The 19,204-nt window shown below is 35.8% G+C and overlaps 1 long non-coding RNA gene across 1 annotated transcript in view; it reads left to right on the top strand.

The window, feature by feature from the left end:
• Nucleotides 1-19,204, top strand: part of LOC309631799 — an 852,461-nt gene that overhangs the window by 493,597 nt on the left and 339,660 nt on the right. The window contains exon 4 of the long non-coding RNA XR_014246558.1: nt 13,058-13,128. This is a non-coding gene — a long non-coding RNA (uncharacterized lncRNA). The remainder of the gene's footprint in view (nt 1-13,057; nt 13,129-19,204) is intronic.

Raw genomic sequence — 19,204 nt, 5'->3', positions numbered from 1 at the left:
TCTACAACATTTTGTGAATTTCAAACTTAAGTGCCAGTAAATATATATTTATTCAGGTTCACAATAAACTTAACTGATACACAGTATTTTATTAAAAAGGTTAACTTTGATGGTAGATATATAATCCAAACACTACTTGAAGAATTTCCAAATTACCCTTTCCTGTATTAGATTAGAATATATCATAATCTGAACATTCACTCACATACTCATTTTTATTTATATATAAAAGCATATTTAAAAGTTTTATATAAAAAGAGCTGCCATGTTTCCTAATATACAGATGTATTAGGTCCTGACTAAGAGGAGGATTAAAATGTTTCCAAGGCCTATGAAAAATGAGGGAGAAATTATTTTTGCATATATTACCGGTGCTTTTATATAATTATTTAATATAACCAGATTTTTAATTTAAATTTAATTCATCAGAACATTCTTCTTGATTTTCAGTTAGCCTGACATATAATTTGACATTTGGTTATTTAGAAATTAGTTTTTTTCCCTACTATAGAACAGAGATAATAAGCCTTCCCATTCTCTCCCAATTTACATACCACACTGTCCTGTATAATTTTTTCCAAGAATAGAATATCTTCCAAAAGGAAGATATTGGCTAAAAACTACAAATCCACTTTTTAAATGGAGCCATTATCAAATATAGCCTTCAACTTTAAGTCAAGTTTTATAAAATTATTATCTCCATTTAAAATCTTCCCATACTTTAAAAAATGAAATAAAAATTCTATGACCTATATGACATTTTTCTTTAATATGTAAATATGTTGATTTTAAAAATTAGAATTCTTATTGAAGTTGATGATTGTTATATAGTCCACTGTATATTTCAGAATGGTTGGACTCACCTTGGATGAATAAATCCACCAAATGTATTGTGACTAATCTCTGTTTCAAGACAATAATGTTGATAATAAATCAAGATAAATCTTAATGGGATGCGAGGGAGATGCAAGAGGGAGGAGATATGGGGATATATGTATATGTATAGCTGATTCACTTTGTTATAAAGCAGAAACTAACACACCATTGGAAAGCAATTATACTCCAATAAAGATGTTAAAAAAAATTAAAAACATAAATACAAACGAATTCATACAGAAAAAAATAAAATAAAATATGTCATAAAAAATAAATAAATCTAAAGATCTCTAAAAAACCAAAAAAACAAAACAAAACAAAAAGATAAATCTTAATGAAATAAATAGAGAAAGGGAGGCAGTTAGCTTCAGGTGAATGATTTGAGCTAAATGACATTTTTAGTTGACTAAACAGAAATGAAAGGTGGCTTCACACCTTCTGGAGAAAGACTGTTCAAATTTGGATTGAAAATCTACATAGCAATTCTTGGTTCTGAGGCAGGTGGATCCTTCGAGTACTAATACCCATCAGTTCCACTGGGCAGGCTAATTTGTTTAGATGTTTATAGATAGCTAAATCATGTTCTTATTCCCAGGTCTTTCACAATATATCTTTAAGAGAAGTTCAGAGACAGTATTGAGAAGATATTCTCAGATCCATAATTTGCCATAAAATTCTAGTACTTTGGAAGTGTTCCACATCCAGTGGTATTGAAAAATACATATAGTAGAAATCACATCTTTAATTAAATTGATAGCCCCATCATGAAAATTCTGCTACATAATTAATGGCCAAGATACATAAGATTTTGATTAAATCAAATTAGTTATTATAAACAATACATAAATCATGAAACCTAATATTAATTAAAGTCAAATAATTTTACAGATCTTCCTTTTAAAAAATACACTAGGTTCAGTGATGAGAGCACTCTACCACCAGTACTCAATAATTTTTAATGGCAGATACTCAGATTTATTCTTTTGGCCAATCATAAATTAGAAGTCCTTCAACAATAACAGGACAAAGCTGTTACTAGAAATTTATAGGAATTCAACCAGAATTATGTCATTTATTCTTTCTTTCATGCACTAAAAATTTAATATCTACCAAGTACCAAATATTTTGGTATATGTGTGGAAATCAATTATCTTTACCTCCTAAAGTTCTTTGGTTAGCCTATTCATGATCACAGGTTAGGTCAAAACTAAATCATTTATGTATTTCCTGAGGACAAAGTGATTTGTAAGATCAATATTTAAATTTTCTTCTGATTCCAGTTAATAATTTAGCTAAAGTCATCCTATATTCTGTGTACTAATGATGAGTGACTCTGAAAAGTACAATCATGTCAAACAAATGACAGAGTCTCAAAGGCACAGAAGCCATGTATAGGTTACACATGGCCACAGAGGAACTGCTTTCCAGGAACAAAAGATGCATAATAAGTTGGCTAGGATTTCCATCACATAATCTCCTTAGTTACAAGGTAACATTTAATTCAGAAAAATTCAGTCAATTCAGATCAAAGAAACATTTTTGTATATCCACTCTGTACAGAGCATTTCTTCTATGTACTATGATGGATGTATGTTGTGCCTTGCAAAGTCCTTAGTATCTGTTAATATCAGCATTTAATAAAAACTAACATTTTCTGAGAATAAAACTATATTTTAGGAACTGTTCTAGGTACTTTACACTTATTATGTCTGAAACCCTATGATAATCCTGAAAAGCTGGATGTTTTCACCCCTCATTTACTGATGAAAATTAGCCTTCACTCATTAAAACTCAAATCCAGACTGACTTCAATGCTTACCCTCCGAAACCTTATATATTGGGTCACAAGAATTCTATATATTAAAAGAAGAGCGACAACAGCAAAAAATCCTACAAGGTAACATAAGAACAAGTAACAAAATGAGGAGTAATAATTTCTGTGGGAGAAATCCATAAGGATTGGAATGGTCAGATGAGGCTTCAAGAAAGAATTAATGGAGAAATGTTAATAGGTTATAGATAAGTGGTTAGAAAGTCAGTAAAATCTAAGTAGACATGATAATAAGCATGGATTATTTGGAACACAGTCGAAGACAACTTTTGTAAGTTCAAAAGATGTGTATATATTTTGTGGACAAATTTGCATAACGGATTTATTCTTATAGCTAAACAGAGCCAGTGAAGGTTGTTAAGCAGACAACTGATAGAGTTTTGGAGGATTAACTGCACACTCTTATTTAAGTTGAGAAAACATGAGCCAGGCAGACCAGTTAGAAGACAATTACAACACTCTAGGCCTGTAGTTGTGTGGTGAGACTGAGTGTAAATTTTAAAAAGCGGGGGGAGAGGGCTTCCCTGGTGGCACAGAGGTTAAGAATCCGCCTGCCAATGCAGGGGACACGGGTTCAAGCCCTGGTCCGGGAAGATCCCACATGCCGTGGAGCAGCTAAGCCCGTACGCTACAACTACTAAGCCTGTGCTCTAAAGCCCACGAGCCACAACTACTGATCCTGCGCTCTAGAGCCCGTGCTCCGCAACAAGAGAAGCCACCGCAATGAGAAGGCCGCACAGCAACGAAGAGTAGCCGCCATTCACCGCAGCTAAAGAAAGTCCACGCGCAGCAACGAGGACCCAACACAGCCAAAAATAAATAAATAAGTAAATTTAAAAAAAAAATTAAAAAACAATTCAGACAACAGATTCCTAGTTAATTAGAATAATGTGAGACAATATCCGTTATATCTGAACAAATGAAAATTTAAAAAACATTTAAGAAAAAAGGGTGGGAATATATCTATAGAAGAATCAGTGTTACTTGGAGACTGGAGGTGAGGTGGGAGGTTTGTGATGTAGTTCAGAATCCATTCATTCAATGTGGCTACGAGTCCTGAAACTTTCAAAAGTATGTTCTAAACTTCCCCCTCTAATTGGCTATGACATTCTGCCAGCTGCACCCTAACTAGACAGGAAATGGGCCACAATTCTTCTGAAGAAGCAGCTATGAATTTGTCCCAGGTGTTTGAGGAGTGTGATGGAGTTGGGAGTAGGGCTTCAGAGAACGTAATCTCGGATCCTCAGACTTAGTGGAAAGGTCCCCTGTGGTTTTGATGTGATAGGACGGTTTCTTCTAACTAGAGGTGGAGTGAAATAAGGGGACATGGGCTTGTCATTACATTAGCTAAATGCAGGTCAAATGAATGTGTATCAGGGTTGTTAAAATATTATCTAGAATTCATGTCCATTTATAGATTCTATTGCTCAGGAGAATGGGAGTAAAAACAACTGTGACTAAGTTTCCTTTTCCTTTGCCCTGATGGTTATCCAGATGTGCAGTGTGATTGATGCCTGTGTTGGGAAGATATGCTATTGGGAACGTGATGCACTGCTTGTTTGGGTCAGACCTCAGGATGCAATTATATTTTCCCTTTTCTCCAATCATGACATAATAGTCTCATGTTCTTTCTCTAGTTTCAAATTGTTTGTCTCCCAGTCTCTCTCTCCATACACACACACACACACACACACACACACACACACACACACACACACACACACACACACACACACACACACCATGGAAGTCTTAGTACTGTTGACTCTAGAAAGAGAAGGCACATGTCCTGTAGTCCATCATTCAGCATCCACACATCACACTGGAACCAGGAGGCTGACAGCAATCATTACCCATGAGATGGGCTTGGACCAGGGTTCCCCAAGTCCTGACTACAAGTTAGTCAATTACCTTGAATGCTGAGATTGGCTGTGGTGACTTTAGAAAATTGCTCTTGTTCAATGAAGAATGGCCCCACCTCAAGTCATCTACACCAGGGGTCCCCGGGCTGTGGACTGGTACCAGTCTGCGGCCTGTTAGGTACCAGGCTGCACAGCAGGAGATGAGTGGTGGGCGAGTGAGCGAAGCTTCATCAGCCACTCCCCATCGCTCCCCATCGCTTGCATTACCGCCTGAATCATCCCCCACTCGCCCCCTGTCCGTGGAAAAATTGTCTTCCATGAAACAGTCCCCGGTGCCAAAAAGGTTGGGGACTGCTGATCTACACTGTTGCCTTCAAAAGTGCTTTGAAATCATCACAGGGGATGTGGAATCTCAGGCACTACCCCAGAACTACTGAACATAACCTGAATTTGACAAAGTCCCCAGTGATTTATGTGCATATTGCAAACTGAGAAGCATGTCTTTTCTTAAGTTACTTTGATCATCATTTTTTCAGCTTATACTTTCAACAAATACTGATTGATATAAGTACTACCCCTAATTTAGTTTACTTCTCAGTTGCTCAGGACACTTCTTGAGGCAATGTAGACGCTTAGGACAGATTTTACAACACCATTCCTTGCGGTAACTTTATACTATCAAGGAAAATGCATTAATTGTTTTTCTTCATAATCTCTTCAAATCACTATGAAGAGAACTAGGCACATATTTCATAAGATTTCTAAAAAAACTTTATTTGCAAATCTAGATTTTTAACACAGCACAGTCTCATGGCTGATGAAAGTACAAATTTATTTGACATAACTGCTGGTTACAGTGAAGTCAGCCCAAGATATTTTTCAGAAATGTGTTTCAAAGGTGAGCCATTTGATCTAAAAATATTTATGGAAAATTTATATTCTTGTGGGGTTAGATGGATATCAATTGTGACTAAATTAAGTCTCTGTTAACTACTGGAGGAAAAATACTTAAACATTGCTCGTGACATCACATTAACAATGAATAATTCAGCTGGATTCAATGTAAAAAAGATGTGTAATTTGAAGCTTCTGCCACATGAAATAAAAATTTGTGTCAAGGAAGTCACTCTTAAAATATCAAAAATTATCTTTCCCCCATACAAAAAACTAGTGGAATTATAAGGTAAATAGGGTAAAACATTAAAATACATCAAATATTTAATTATACATATCAATTACATACATTGTTCCTATTCATCTGTTAAAACATCAAGTTGCAAGTAGAATCAGTGTTCAGAAAAATTTGTAGGTCAGAAAATGGCCAAATGTAGAGAAGATTCCAAGTCATTAAACCCCACATTTCAAAACCGGCTGCTGGTAATTTGACCAGTTTGTATTTCTTTGGCATCAGCAGCGGTTCTGCTAAGGCAAAGTAAATGTCATAAAATGTTTTGTTTTCTAGCAGCCATTGGCAAATAATTGGCATCTGTTTTCTGTTGTCTAGCTGCAGTTATGTTTTCTGAAACAGAAGCTTCCATCCCTCATCTAATAACCTGTTGATTTAGGATCCCCTAGGGACCAAAAAAAAAAAACTTGTTTGAGGGGAAATAAATAACCGTGAAAACATGTGGACTTCAGAAACATGGATTGATTCATAGTGCATTCCATCATAAGAGTGTTTGGACTCATCTGTCTCTAAAAATAAATAAGAACAGGAAATAAGTAACTCTCTTTTGGTAAACCTAAAGCAATGAAGTTTCTGTATGGCAAAGCTGGAAAGAGACAAAGGTCCTTTTAAAAATAATTTTCTTCTCATTCACCTTCGACTACTTTTTGACAAAAGCCAAAAGCGTTAGTTGTTAGAAATAGGGGGGCAAAATCTCCAGAGTGGAGAAATTGGGCTTGCCTTGAATTTAAACACTTTTAAAAGCTCATTTAAGTGGGGGATGTGATTACTTGTAGAGCAGGAAAGGCACTTAGAAATGCAACTGTAGGAGCCTCTCTGTTTTTAATGTTTAAGAGCAGATAAAACGCCACTTTCACTGACTTCAGGCGTTCTTCTGGCTGAGGACTAGGCCATTAATAGTCATTAACACTCTTTCAAATGTATTGCCAGAGTGGTAATAAAATCAACACCTAATTTTTATACTGAAGCTCTGCCAAAGTGCATTTGGTCTTATCACTACATAGCGATGTGTGATGTGCTTGCTACCTAAGACATCAACATCAAGGCTGAATAAAAACATAAATCTTTTATGATGTTGAGACATGTTGCTATTTTATTGTAAATCAATATAGATCAATTATTCAAACAATTATTCACTGTTTTCTGAATGAAGGGAGGACAAGCCAGTGGCAGTATAAACTGGGGTCTATTTTCCTATTCTGAGGTGACCATCAACTTGGGTTTTTGAAACAAATCATTCACTGGAAAGCTATCCTTAGAAATTTGATTCCATGCCATATTTCCACTATTTGTCATTTAGGGAAATGTCTCAAATAATCAGTTAACGTGGTGAGCATCTTTTTTTTTTTTTTCATAAAACAATACCTAATCTAACCATAAGTGATGGTGGTCTGAAGTTTTATACTTTAAAGTAAATGGACAGATTTACCAGTTGATGTCCCAGCCCACCCTCCTTTATAATTATGTAATATGAATAATTGATGTTGAGTTGGTCATATAGAATATTCTTCTTGACAGAAGAGAAAAATATATTGACAGATGGAAAGAAGGAAGGGAGGAACCAAGGAAGGGAGGGAGAGAAGGAGAGAAGAAGGAAAGAAAGAAGTCTTCCTTCTTAACCAACTTCATTTAGAATTTCATATTCTTTCTTCTTCCTGACCTTTCTTCACTATTGAAACATATTTGTAGGGTGAAACTACACCTTCCCTTCCCCATGTCCCCCATCAAGCTGTGACTCATGGAGAAAAGAAACAAGTTAGCATGGCAGATAGCGACACCTGTGTCCACACCTTCCCAACACAGACCACAGCTGCTTACTCAATAACCATCTCTGCCCTACTTAATCTTATTCTTTTCTGATCTCCTTTTCTTCCCAGCCCCACCAGTGACACTGGTCTACCTCCTTCTAGCAACAAATGTGTAGGAGACTAAATGTCGCTGTATAATCCCCAGATAAGAAGATGTATCTTATTTCTAATCTTTGTGTTTTCAAGGACTAATCATTATGACTCATAAGGGCATTATGCTTTTTCATAGAGGATCTAAGTATACAATAGAAGAGATTGAGGAGCATAAAATAAACATTTTACCCTCATCTATTACTTTTGGTAGCTACCAGCAATGGCCTCAAGAGAATTGTCTGCTCATTTTATAGGCCACTACGATTGGGAAGTTCTATATAGTCATTCCATTTTGCTTTGTCTAGAGAACTATGTGGTTATTTACATATTCATTCAACATAATATATAATTATTCAGTTGTTCCTGAGTTCCAAGCAGCATGACAGATCCTGGTTATACTAATATTAACAGGACACAGTCTTTGTCCTGAGAATTCCACATTCTGGAGAAAAAGGAAAATATGATCATAAGCAATAGATTATAATATTTTGAAATTAAGTAGTATGATATATGGTATAAATAAAGGGCTAAGGGAGAAGTAAGACAGTGGTGAATGGCCTCTTTTGACCAAAAGACATTCAACTATTCCTCTACTGCCACTATACAGATCAATGTCTATTTTGGCAGGGAGAATGCAGACAGAGAGCAGTCACATTTAGAGTAAGAAGAAAACTGGTGAACTGGAGAGCTACAGCCAACATTCTGAGACATGTCATTGAGCCTTATCTTCAGAGAATCTGGAAAAACTCTGAATAATGTGGTGTACTTTGAAAATATACACAAAGGCTTTGCTCCACGAAGTCAGCAGTTGAGCCAAGGAAGGGTTAGAACTGAGAATCCAGGAAAGAAGAGGTAATGAATCCCCACCATCTCTTCCATACACAACTGGAGATAGATATCAAAGCTCACTCCACATCCTTACTTCATGGAGAGCCTGCCCTCATTACTATATGCTGGATGTCTTCAAGATTTTCAACTTGGAAACTGAAAGTGGTTAAATTTTAAAAGTGTTTCAGGATCTATACGAAAATGAACTAATTCATTTTTAGATCAATTGCATAAATAACCATAACATTAGTTGCTATTAATTTTAGCCAACAATTAGTTACTGTGGCTGGTCAACAATATTGGAAAATCTCATAGAAAAGATGGTGTATTTAATAGTTTTCAAAGTCAATGTCCTCCTCCCATAGATAATATTTTTATCTCTTTTATAATTACCATTTTCATATGAAGAGTTCACATTTTTAGAAACTTCTAGCTTCTAATACTAAAATATCTTACAGCTTTACTCTAGATCTTATCAAAGGAAGATTTTTTCCCCCTAATTTTCACTTGTTTTATATAGAAGTAATTCATTAAGTTCTGTTTTGATTGTCAGAGAAAAAAAGGGGTAACATTAAGAAAATACGCTAATAACAGCACTTTAAAGCCTGGTATGACATGAAAAATCATAAGAAATATGAAGGTAAAATTAATATTATTTACTATGTTATAGAATTTTTATTGTTTTCTTGTTAAATAAAATAGATTTTACCTAATGAGCCCTCCCCACAGACATTTCTCCTGACTCCTCTTACCTTTGATTTCAAGTATGTGCACTCTACTTTGGAGTTCTTCCTTTTCTTGAGCTGCCTAAGTGAACAAATTTCAAAGAAAAGAGTCCTTCAGCATAATCTTAGAGGATACCTACTTAAGTATGAAAAAGATAATACAGTAACTCTAATATATTTCCTGTAATTATTAATAAATGACTGAAAACTCGAGGATTGGCATAAAGATGCTCTTTCCCCAGTCACAATATTCTTGCATGAATATTTGGTATATTGTACATTGAAGTGTATCTTAGACAGATGTTTTTGGCAAGGGAGCACGTGCACGATTAACATGAGTTATGCATATGTCTGTTTTTCTAAGGCATTGATTTATGGGTACATTTTAAACTTTATTTTCATCGAAAACTATACTTTAATTTCATAAGCATATTCGTCTTCGAGCTTGTAATCATGTTAGAGGAGTTAGTTTCAGTTAAAACATTCATTTTCCAACTCTCATTATTCAAGGAATGGTACATTTAGAAAAGACATTTGAATTTTTAATAATTCTCTGTGAAAAATATTGTGTTAAGACTTATCTAAACATGCCAATCATATATCAGAAATTAACAATGCATTTAAATATAGTAGGACGTAGAAAGCAGCTATTTTTCTACAATGCAACTATCAAGATTATCCCAACATGTGTGCTTGGGAGGATATCTGCCTTCATTTTATAGCTGACAACAGTAAGAGCCAAGGAAGGCTACAGGATTCCCATGACTGCATAGCTAATTAATGGAGTAACAGGATTAAAACATGGCTTAACTGTATTCTTTCTACAGTTACCCACCTCTGAAAAATAATGAAGTCTATCTAAAACTACCCACTTCAAAATTTATTTGCACATTAACATACTCAGGTCATTTGCCATTTTCATGTGAAATTATTTTATTAGTAGTCATTAGTCATTATAAGCAAAATATAAGAACTAGGTTGAGGATAATCTATATTTATAATATTTATCAAGAAAATATATAAAATAAAGCAATTAGATATATTATAGTTTTTATACAATGTCTTTTGATCTTTAAAGCTCATCTAACTTTGAAAATCCCAAATCTTTATGGATTCCTTGAAGTTGGTTTTAGTTTTTGGTGCAATTCAGTTATTTTTTTCTCATAAAACCCAAGCAAATATGTTATTTAATAAATCTAAATAAAGTTGAGAGTATAATGGTAACAATGCACAGCATAGAAAAATTGATGATCTGTGTCAAATTTTGGTTCAAGAAACAAAATGAAAAATTTTATTTTATGAACAATCCCACTGTTTCCATAGAGGTTCTGAGGATTCCACATATAAGATAAAGCCAGATACTTTATCAGAAAAGTATTTTTAAATCTGCTCTTCAACAGTCATGTTTAAGAAAATTAAAAGGTAAGCCAGGAAATGGGAGAAAATATTTGTGTTACATATATCTGAAAAAAGACTTATCTAGAATATATAAAGAACTGCTAAAATTGTAATTACAGTAACAGAAACAATAATAAACAACTCAATAAAAAATAACTAGAGGACTTGAAGGAAAGGTGTAGAAATGGCCAAAAAGTAGATACAAATGCTCAACAATAACAGTCAACAATACCAGGAAAATGTGAATTAAAACTACTATGTGATAACACTTCATTCACTGGAAGAGCTAAGGAACAAACAAAAAGAACAACATTATGAAGTGTTGGTGAGGATATAGAGAAACTGGAACTCTCATATGTTTCTGCTGAAGTAACACGGCACAACCATTTTAAAAGAAAGGGTTGATACTTTCTTATATAGTGAAATATACACCTACCATGTGACTTAGCAATTCCACTCCTTAGTTTTAACCAAGAGAAGAGTAAGCATATGTTTACGCAAAGACTTATACACAAATGTTCACAGCAGTTTTATTCATAGTAGTCACAACTAGAAACAACCTATATGCCCACAGATAGGTAAATGGATAAACAATGGGGTGATAATCAGCAATAAAAAGAAATGAACTAAGGACATATGCAACCGCGTAGAGGAATCTCAAAATTACTGTGTTGCATGAAAGAGCACATGCAAAGAGTAGTACAAAAGCATCCATGCTGTATGATTTAATTTATATGAACTTCATAAACAGACTAATGAAACTGTATGATAGAAACCAGCGCGGTGGTTGCCTGGGGGCTGGGAATGAGATTGGGGCCACTGACTAGAAAGGGGCATGAGGAATTTTCTTGGGATGGTGGAGATGTGCTATATTTCAATTTTAAGGGTATAATTATTCGTCAAAACTCATTGATCTGTGTGCTTAAAATCTTTGTATTTTATTGTGTGTAAATTAACCACAATATACCAAACAAAGAAAGAAAGGAAAGAACACAATGTGGAAAAAAAGGTAGAGCCAGGGTATAACTTTGGATACTTTTTTCATTGTGTGTTAATTATATTTTTACAATGGCCAATGTACACCTTCAGAATTATGATTTCTGTATCTTATTTATTGATGTTCAAGTATAATAGCAAATAACATTCTTGACACCTGAAAGAGTAATTCCAATTTAATCTGAACTGTATGATTGTTATAATTCCTATGGACATGAGAAAGTGTTTACCTTCCACCTTGTACTTTTATTTTTTGTGTCTTCTCATTCTGTAGAAGTTATCGTAGGGAAGAAAAAATTTGTCTTCTTTCCTTCTAGGTTCTTTGGCTGGCCTAACAATTAAATGGACAAAAGACAGGTTAACAGGAGAAAACGAATGAATATAACTTCTTACGTACAGGAGACCCATAAAAATATGAGACTCAAAGGCAGTTAGGCAAGTGATGTGTATATGCCATTCTGAGCTAAGGAAAGGGCTAGAAGTCTTGGACTTCAAAGGAGAGGAAGGCAGTTCACAGGAAGATGAGGAGAGCAGATGTTTGGTAAACAAATATTTGCCCTGCTATACAGGTAAATCTCTCAGATGAAGAAGTTACAGCTGGTAATAGCTCTCTTCCTGGTAAAGGCCCCCTTTAGAAGTTCTTTTAGGCAGTTAAGAGGGAGGCAAAAAGCTTTTCTGAGTCTTCTGTGTTTCGGTTGCCTTCAGCTCAAAATAATGTATCTGCCAAACTGGCACATTTGTGGAGGGGCATATTCTGCTCCCCTTCATTATGTAAAATCACTGGGAAAAACAAAATGCCAAATTTTTCTTTCAAATCAGTTTATTCATTCATCTCTTTATACAATGATATGCACTAAGTATTTAATAATATTCCAGAGTAAGACACACGTATTCTCTTCAACTGGGTTGCATAGTTAGTGAGGCAAACAAGCAAACAGAAAATAACGGAACAAGTGATATGATTATATCAGATAAAAGATGGTATGGTGAGTGAAGTGTTTAAAGACAATGCAAGACATTCTAGGGTCACCTACCATACTATGGCGACTACTGTGAAATTTCTTCTGAGGCCTTTGGCAAACTGTTGATAGGTTTTAGTCAGAGACGAAGGTGATTTGGTGTGTGTTTAGAAAGATCTCTGCTGTCAGCTTGTTGAAAAGGAATTGACTGAATCACAACCGCAAGCTGACATTAGTCCAGGCAGCTCTCCAGGCATAGATAACAGTGGCTTGCAACTATTATAGCAGGCAGGGTAGGGAGAAATGAAGAAAGATTTGATGATTGTTGTGATATGACTTGTGTATCTCTCAAACACTTTATTTGAAAATGAGGATGCAGATATTATTATTAGGGTTTTGGGGGGTTGGGGATGACCAAGTGTTACTACTGCATAGACTTAGTTTCTAGAATCTCTCACTGATCTTGTCTTTTTTTTTTTTTTTTTTTAATTTCAGTGTCAATGAAAATTTGCATACCAAAATTGAAGGCCAGGAATTTTGTATAGGAGCAATCCAGACCCTGAAAGGTGAGTACTTTAGCTTAAGATTTTATACCTGATGTTTCAGTTTCACATTTTTATTTAATAATAAGCTGAAAACCTTGGTGGATGCGTCATAAGTTTTAGGGGAAAAAATTGTTAATCATTAGAAATACTGCCTCTGAGAAAAAGTAAAATAATGTTGCTTTGCTATACAAGAAACTTTTCAAGATGGTCTTCTCAATATTTCAGGAATATATCTCTTTAAATGCAGTCTTAAATCTACCTAATTTTGTGTTTTGGAAGATTTTTCCAGAGAGAGGTCCCATAATATTTTATATTTTTTGAAGATTTCTTTCAAATGTGGTGTTTCAGCTTTTCTTTTACTTCAGTATTGTCTTTTTTCATGTATTTTCAAAATTTATGAACCTGAGGATTTATATTATGTTCTTGAATAGTAACTGAGCAGGCTTCATACTTGCTCCAACTCTGGAAATACTGAGAGTTAAATGTAAACTGGATACGATGCTTTCTTGGGATTTTTTTCTTAGATAGGAAATTCAGTGTTTTGTTTTATTTATTTACTAGATTTAACCTTATACCAGTACTTTAAAATTCAACTCGAATACTTAATATTTTACAAAACATTTCCCAGATCTACATATTGAATTATTTCTTATTTTCTCTTTGATTACACATAATTCATTTGTGTCTTTGATAAAAAACTTATTCACCTATTAATTTGCTTGTTAATTCAACAAACTGCTTAAATATCTACTCTTTGTCAGGCACTGAAATGGGCACTAGATGTATAGTGCTGAGTAAAATAATGCTCCCACTTTCAGGCAGATTACACTCTAATCTATCACATTACTGAAATCTTTCATTGTTTCAACAAATATTTATTGAATGCCTTCTATGTATGAGGCTATTGTAGGCACTTGACAACATCAGTAAAGAACATTTCAAGATATTTGCCCTTATGGGGCTTACATTCTAGCAGGAGGAGATGGTAAATAAACAATGAACATAATAAATATGTAAGTTATAATAAGTTAGATGGTGATAAGTGCTGTGGAATAAAGAAAAGACAGAAGATGTTTCGAAGACCTGAACATACCTGGGAATTGGACAGGAAGAGAGGTGATTGGGGTCAGCCTCACTGGGGTGATATTTGAACAAATACTCGAAAGACTTAAGAGACTTGGGAAGTAGTTATCTGAGGGAAGAACATTCTGGGCAGATGGAATAGCCAATGCAAAGGTCCTAATGCGGAATATGTGGCATGTTAGAGTTACAGCAAAGAAATCAGTTTGCCTAGAGGAGAACAAGCAAGAGAACAGTAGAAAAAGAGCCTGCCAGCAGTTTAAAAAGTTATAGACTGATATAGATCTGTTTGCCCTCTAGAATCTTCCAAGATGTCTTGATAACCTGTTATTTCTGTGTCTTTTGCTGTGGTTCACAAAGATTCCGTGTCTTACATTATGTTGTGTGTGTCTTCCATTCCCCCCTTTATCCTCAGTACACTCTACACAGCTCCTCTCTTTAAAAGTAACTTGCTTGAGTGAACTTCCAAAGTTTTCTTTGGTGTATCATGGAATATGAGGACATAAAGTCACCCTTTTAAGAGTGCATACCTTCTGGCTAAATCATAGATAATTAGTAAGAAGGAAATTAAATCCACCTGATTCATTTTTAGCAGCAATCTAAGGGCAAAATAGGTGTTGGGTCAAAATAGGTGTTGCACTTTCTTTTTGTTAAGTACCATGGTCTGGAGAAAAGCCTGTCACAGAGACCAGTGGCTTTCAACTAGTTATAAGACAAGATAGATACTTGCTTTATAAAGCCAATGGCTTTAGAACCTTGCTTTTAGTCTGAGCCAGCGACAGGAAAAAAGATATAAAAGGTATGGTCCAGAAACCTAAGTAACTTACTTTTTGGTTGGACTTGAAAGAAATTTTTCAACTGATTAGTTGTGAGGGTAATCATTGGAGGGTTTATATGCTATTGAATAGAACATCAGTCCCCCTGTAGCTACCAGAAGGAGACCTACTAGTGAAGATGCTCATGAACCAAAACTGTTAAGTACATAACTCATTCCCTCTTATATTTAGCAAAGCAGAATAACACACTGGAGGAAATCAAACTGACCTTCACCCCAAACTCGGAGTCTCACTCCCATTGCCATCAGTTTATGCCTAAGGGTTGACTCAGGTTTGTTTTTAACTCTGACTTCCTCACAAGCTCTTGAACCCCCCGACTCCCTCCTTCCCAGCACACTGAAGCTCCCTCCCAAGTCCCTGACATTTCCAGTGAGGGTCACTGTATTTATTCAGTGCCGATAACTGGGAATAAATTCTTACATGTTGGGTAGGATCTTCACTATTGTTTTGCAAATTAGCCAACTGAAACAAAATAGTGATAATGTGTTATTATGGTTAAGGTTAATAAGCTGCTGATTACCTCTAGAGGATACAATTGCAGACACGTTATTTAAAAGGCCTATTTTGCTGAGCTAACTAGTAAATGAACAGAACATTTATGTGCGTGGTGTGTTAACATGAGCATGGAATTTTGAGCCTGGTAGAGCTAGTTCAATGTGTTTTTCGCTCTTCTCTCTGCTTCCTCGTCAATGTCAGCATCATCCTGAGGTCTGGTCCCTGGATTGTTGTGAACTGCCATTTATGATCCATGAGATGTCCAGCAAGTTACTTTACCTCTTTGAGCCTCGGTTAACTTAGTTGCACAGTTTGGTAATGTTCACTTGTCTATTGCTCACAGGAGAGATTGCTATTTAAAACACTTGTTCTCCATCTGGGATCATACATGATAATTTTCCCACTTTCTTGTGTGCCATTTGTAAAAGATAAATTTAACTTTTTTTTTTTTTTTTTTACTAAAAATAAGGTTTATTACTCTTAACCAAAATGATACTGCCCCTTAGATGTAGTCAAGGCATTACTTGTAAGCTGTCTTGGACACCCTTGGAATCCAAGGCCATTCACTGATCTATTCCTCAGGAATGCAGTACTGTAGTGGATAGATTCCTGGTCTCTACCAGGTAAAGAATGCATTCTTCTAATCCCCCCCCACCCCCAAATAATGACTTTGGATATCTTATAAATCCCATTTTGTAGCTACTGAAAATCTGGCTGGACATATCCACATTCAGAATTGCCAGTGACACTCAATAACTGGCTACTTTGAATATGGCATTGACTACCACTAGGCTTTGTCAAACAAGGATTTTTAAAAAGGTATCCAGTGAGTCAGAGGTAGATGTAACTGTTAGTTTGGGGTCCTCTTTGTATGGGAGATGATGGAAGAAATTGTCATAACAACTACTTGAGTTCCTCCCTTTCTTTGCTCCTGAGAGCACATTGCTTCTTTGGTATAACTGATGTTGTTGAATTCCTATCCAGAATCCATTCTACACCTCCCCCTTTTCTAATAGCACCCAGATTTTCCTTCAGGCTTTCATCTTCCTCAGGCAACCTGTACATTTCTGGAGGTGGGCCTGAATCCTTCAACCAATCAACATACCCCATTCTCCAGGGCAGTCACTGGCATGTGACCTGACCCAATTATGGTGATTCTGGGGACTCTCCTATTATCATAAGCCAGAAAACTACCTTTCTATCAGCAACTAAAAGAAAGAATATAAAGCTCCAATCACTCCTGAAAGAGAGCCTAAAGCAACACAGAGAACCAACCTTAGGAAGAAACAAATATGGGGGAGCGTAGAGAAGATATTGGAACCAAAACTGAGTTCCTTATACTTTACTGATCCTCTGGAGAAGCCCACCTTGAAATACACTGGAGTTTTGGAATTCCAGCTAGGAGTTTAAATTTTAAAATTTAAATTGCCTGATATATCTGGGTACCTATCCATGGTTTAGGGGGAATCAATTTGGAACAATTGTAGTGATTCATTGTAAACCTGAATATTTTCTGGATTGGGAATCACATAGTATGCTTCTCCTGGAAGTTTCCACATGAAGAGGAAGAATGAACCCCTATAAAATTTTACAAAATTTTCCAATTCACTAAAGGGATGCTATTCACTCAATCATCATGTAATTTTGATGAACGTATATGACATCAGTAATTACTGTCTTTCTTGAAATTCTTACAAAAATAAATGATGGCTTTGTGGCCCACACTTTCAAGCTGACCTGTGGCTCCTGATTCAGCTGACATGTCTTCATTCACATGGTTTTAACAACAGTGGCAACATCTGGTTTGAGGCTTGACCTGGCTCTGATACACTCTGTCTGTAGAAAGATATAAGGATAATAAGGTTTAGACAGTAATTTTAGCATAATAATCACCAGTTTTGGAAGGCCTCCAATGACTTCTCAATAGGTCATTTTCCTCTAACATTTGTTATTATAGCACCATGTACAACTCTTTCTTAGCATATGTTTTGTATACTTGTGGGAATAATTGGTTAATGCCTGTTTTATTAACTAATTTCTTATCCCCAAAAGGTAGAGACCATTGTCTGTAAACACTATTGGCTTCCTAATCCTAGCACATTGTATGGCATTTATTAGGCTCAATATGGATATGTATTGGATGAATAGGTGCAGAGAAAGCTTATAATAGAGTAGGAGATAGTCAAATGAGAAATAATGCCAAAAAGCAGAAGTCAAGTGATAGCCCCATACCTCAAAATGTAAGTCACTTTTGTTTAGTGATCATTCCGACAACTAAGAATGTAAGGGAATAAGTTTTATTCACAATCTAAGTATAATTTGGAGGCAGTAGATACATTCTCTTAATCTATTTAAAAAATTTTAAGAGCATAATTTCATGTGGATTCTGTTTTTCTATTTCATGTGTAAATCACTTCAAATATTAGCTCCAGATGGTGCAGTCTCAAAGGTTTCATATTTACTCACAGTTCAATATTCTTTTCCAAATCAAATGTGAAAGCGGCATTTCATACAAATACTAGTCTTGAAACTGAGCAAAGGTAAGACAGTCCTCAAACCTAGAGACTACTAGGGCCTTCCTTGGTTCTTTCAGGAGACAAAAGGCTCCTAATTGTATGAATATTTTATCCATCCAGGAAGGTATTCAGATATTCTCCCTGCCCCTTCTTTCCATCTCCTCCTCTCCCTCTCTCCCCGTCTCCCCAGCAAAAGTCAAAACTAGATAATGGGTTAATTGGGAAAGGTTTTCTTATGTTAATCCTTTTTTTTTTTTCCTTTTAACCATCCCTTACCTTGACCTATACACACATTCAAAGAGAGGGAGAGGAGAAAGAAATGTGGAATGCATTTTGGAATATGACTAGCAGTAATTGAAAAATGTTTCATTTCTCTTTGAATTAAAATTTCACATTGCTTCTTTTTGATGTGTTTAAAAATATTCTACTCGTGATGATGACTATCTTTGTGTGTGTGAGCAGTGCTCAAAAAAACAATGACTGCTCAGTGTGTTGTTGAACCCAAGTTTGTGTGCCTGATGCACAGTGAGGCCAAACAAGCTGAAATGTTGGTGTTTGGAGCAGAGAAAGGTTTATTGCAAGAACTAAGGAAGGAGAATGGGCAGCTCATGCTCAAAAGACCTGAACTCCTGGATGGCTTTCAAGCAAAGGTTTTAATTTTTATTTATTTATTTTTAAAAATTTATTTACTTATTTTTGGCTGCATTGGGTTTTCGTTGCTGCATGCGGGCTTTCTCTAGTTGCATGAGCAGGGGCTACTCTTCGTTGTGGTGTGTGGGCTTCCTATTGTGGTCGCTTCTCCTGTCAGAGAGCATGGGCTCTAGGTGCGCAGGCTTCAGTAGGTGTGGCATGCTGGCTCAGTAGTTGTGGCGCACGGGCTTTGTTGCCTTGTGACATGTGGGATCTTCCCAGACCAGTGCTCGAACCCATGTTCCCTGCATTGGCAGGCAGATTCTTAACCACTGCACCACCAGGGAAGCCCCAGGCAAAGGTTTTTAAAGACAGGGTTAGGGGAGAGGGTCTCAGGATATGTGATCAGCTCATGGACCTTCTGATTGGTTGGTAGTGAGGTAACTGGGTGATGTTTCTGGAATCTCAACCTTCTGGTTCCAACCAGTCTGAGGTCTACATGCTTGTGGTCAGCATGTAGTCACCATCCTCCACCTGGGT

This window comes from Balaenoptera borealis, assembly GCF_965194805.1.
Source record: "Balaenoptera borealis genome assembly, chromosome: 7".
Classification (NCBI taxonomy): Eukaryota; Metazoa; Chordata; class Mammalia; order Artiodactyla; family Balaenopteridae; genus Balaenoptera; species Balaenoptera borealis.
Note: the sequence above shows the minus strand (reverse complement) of the source record. Positions and strands in the feature narration are given on the sequence as shown.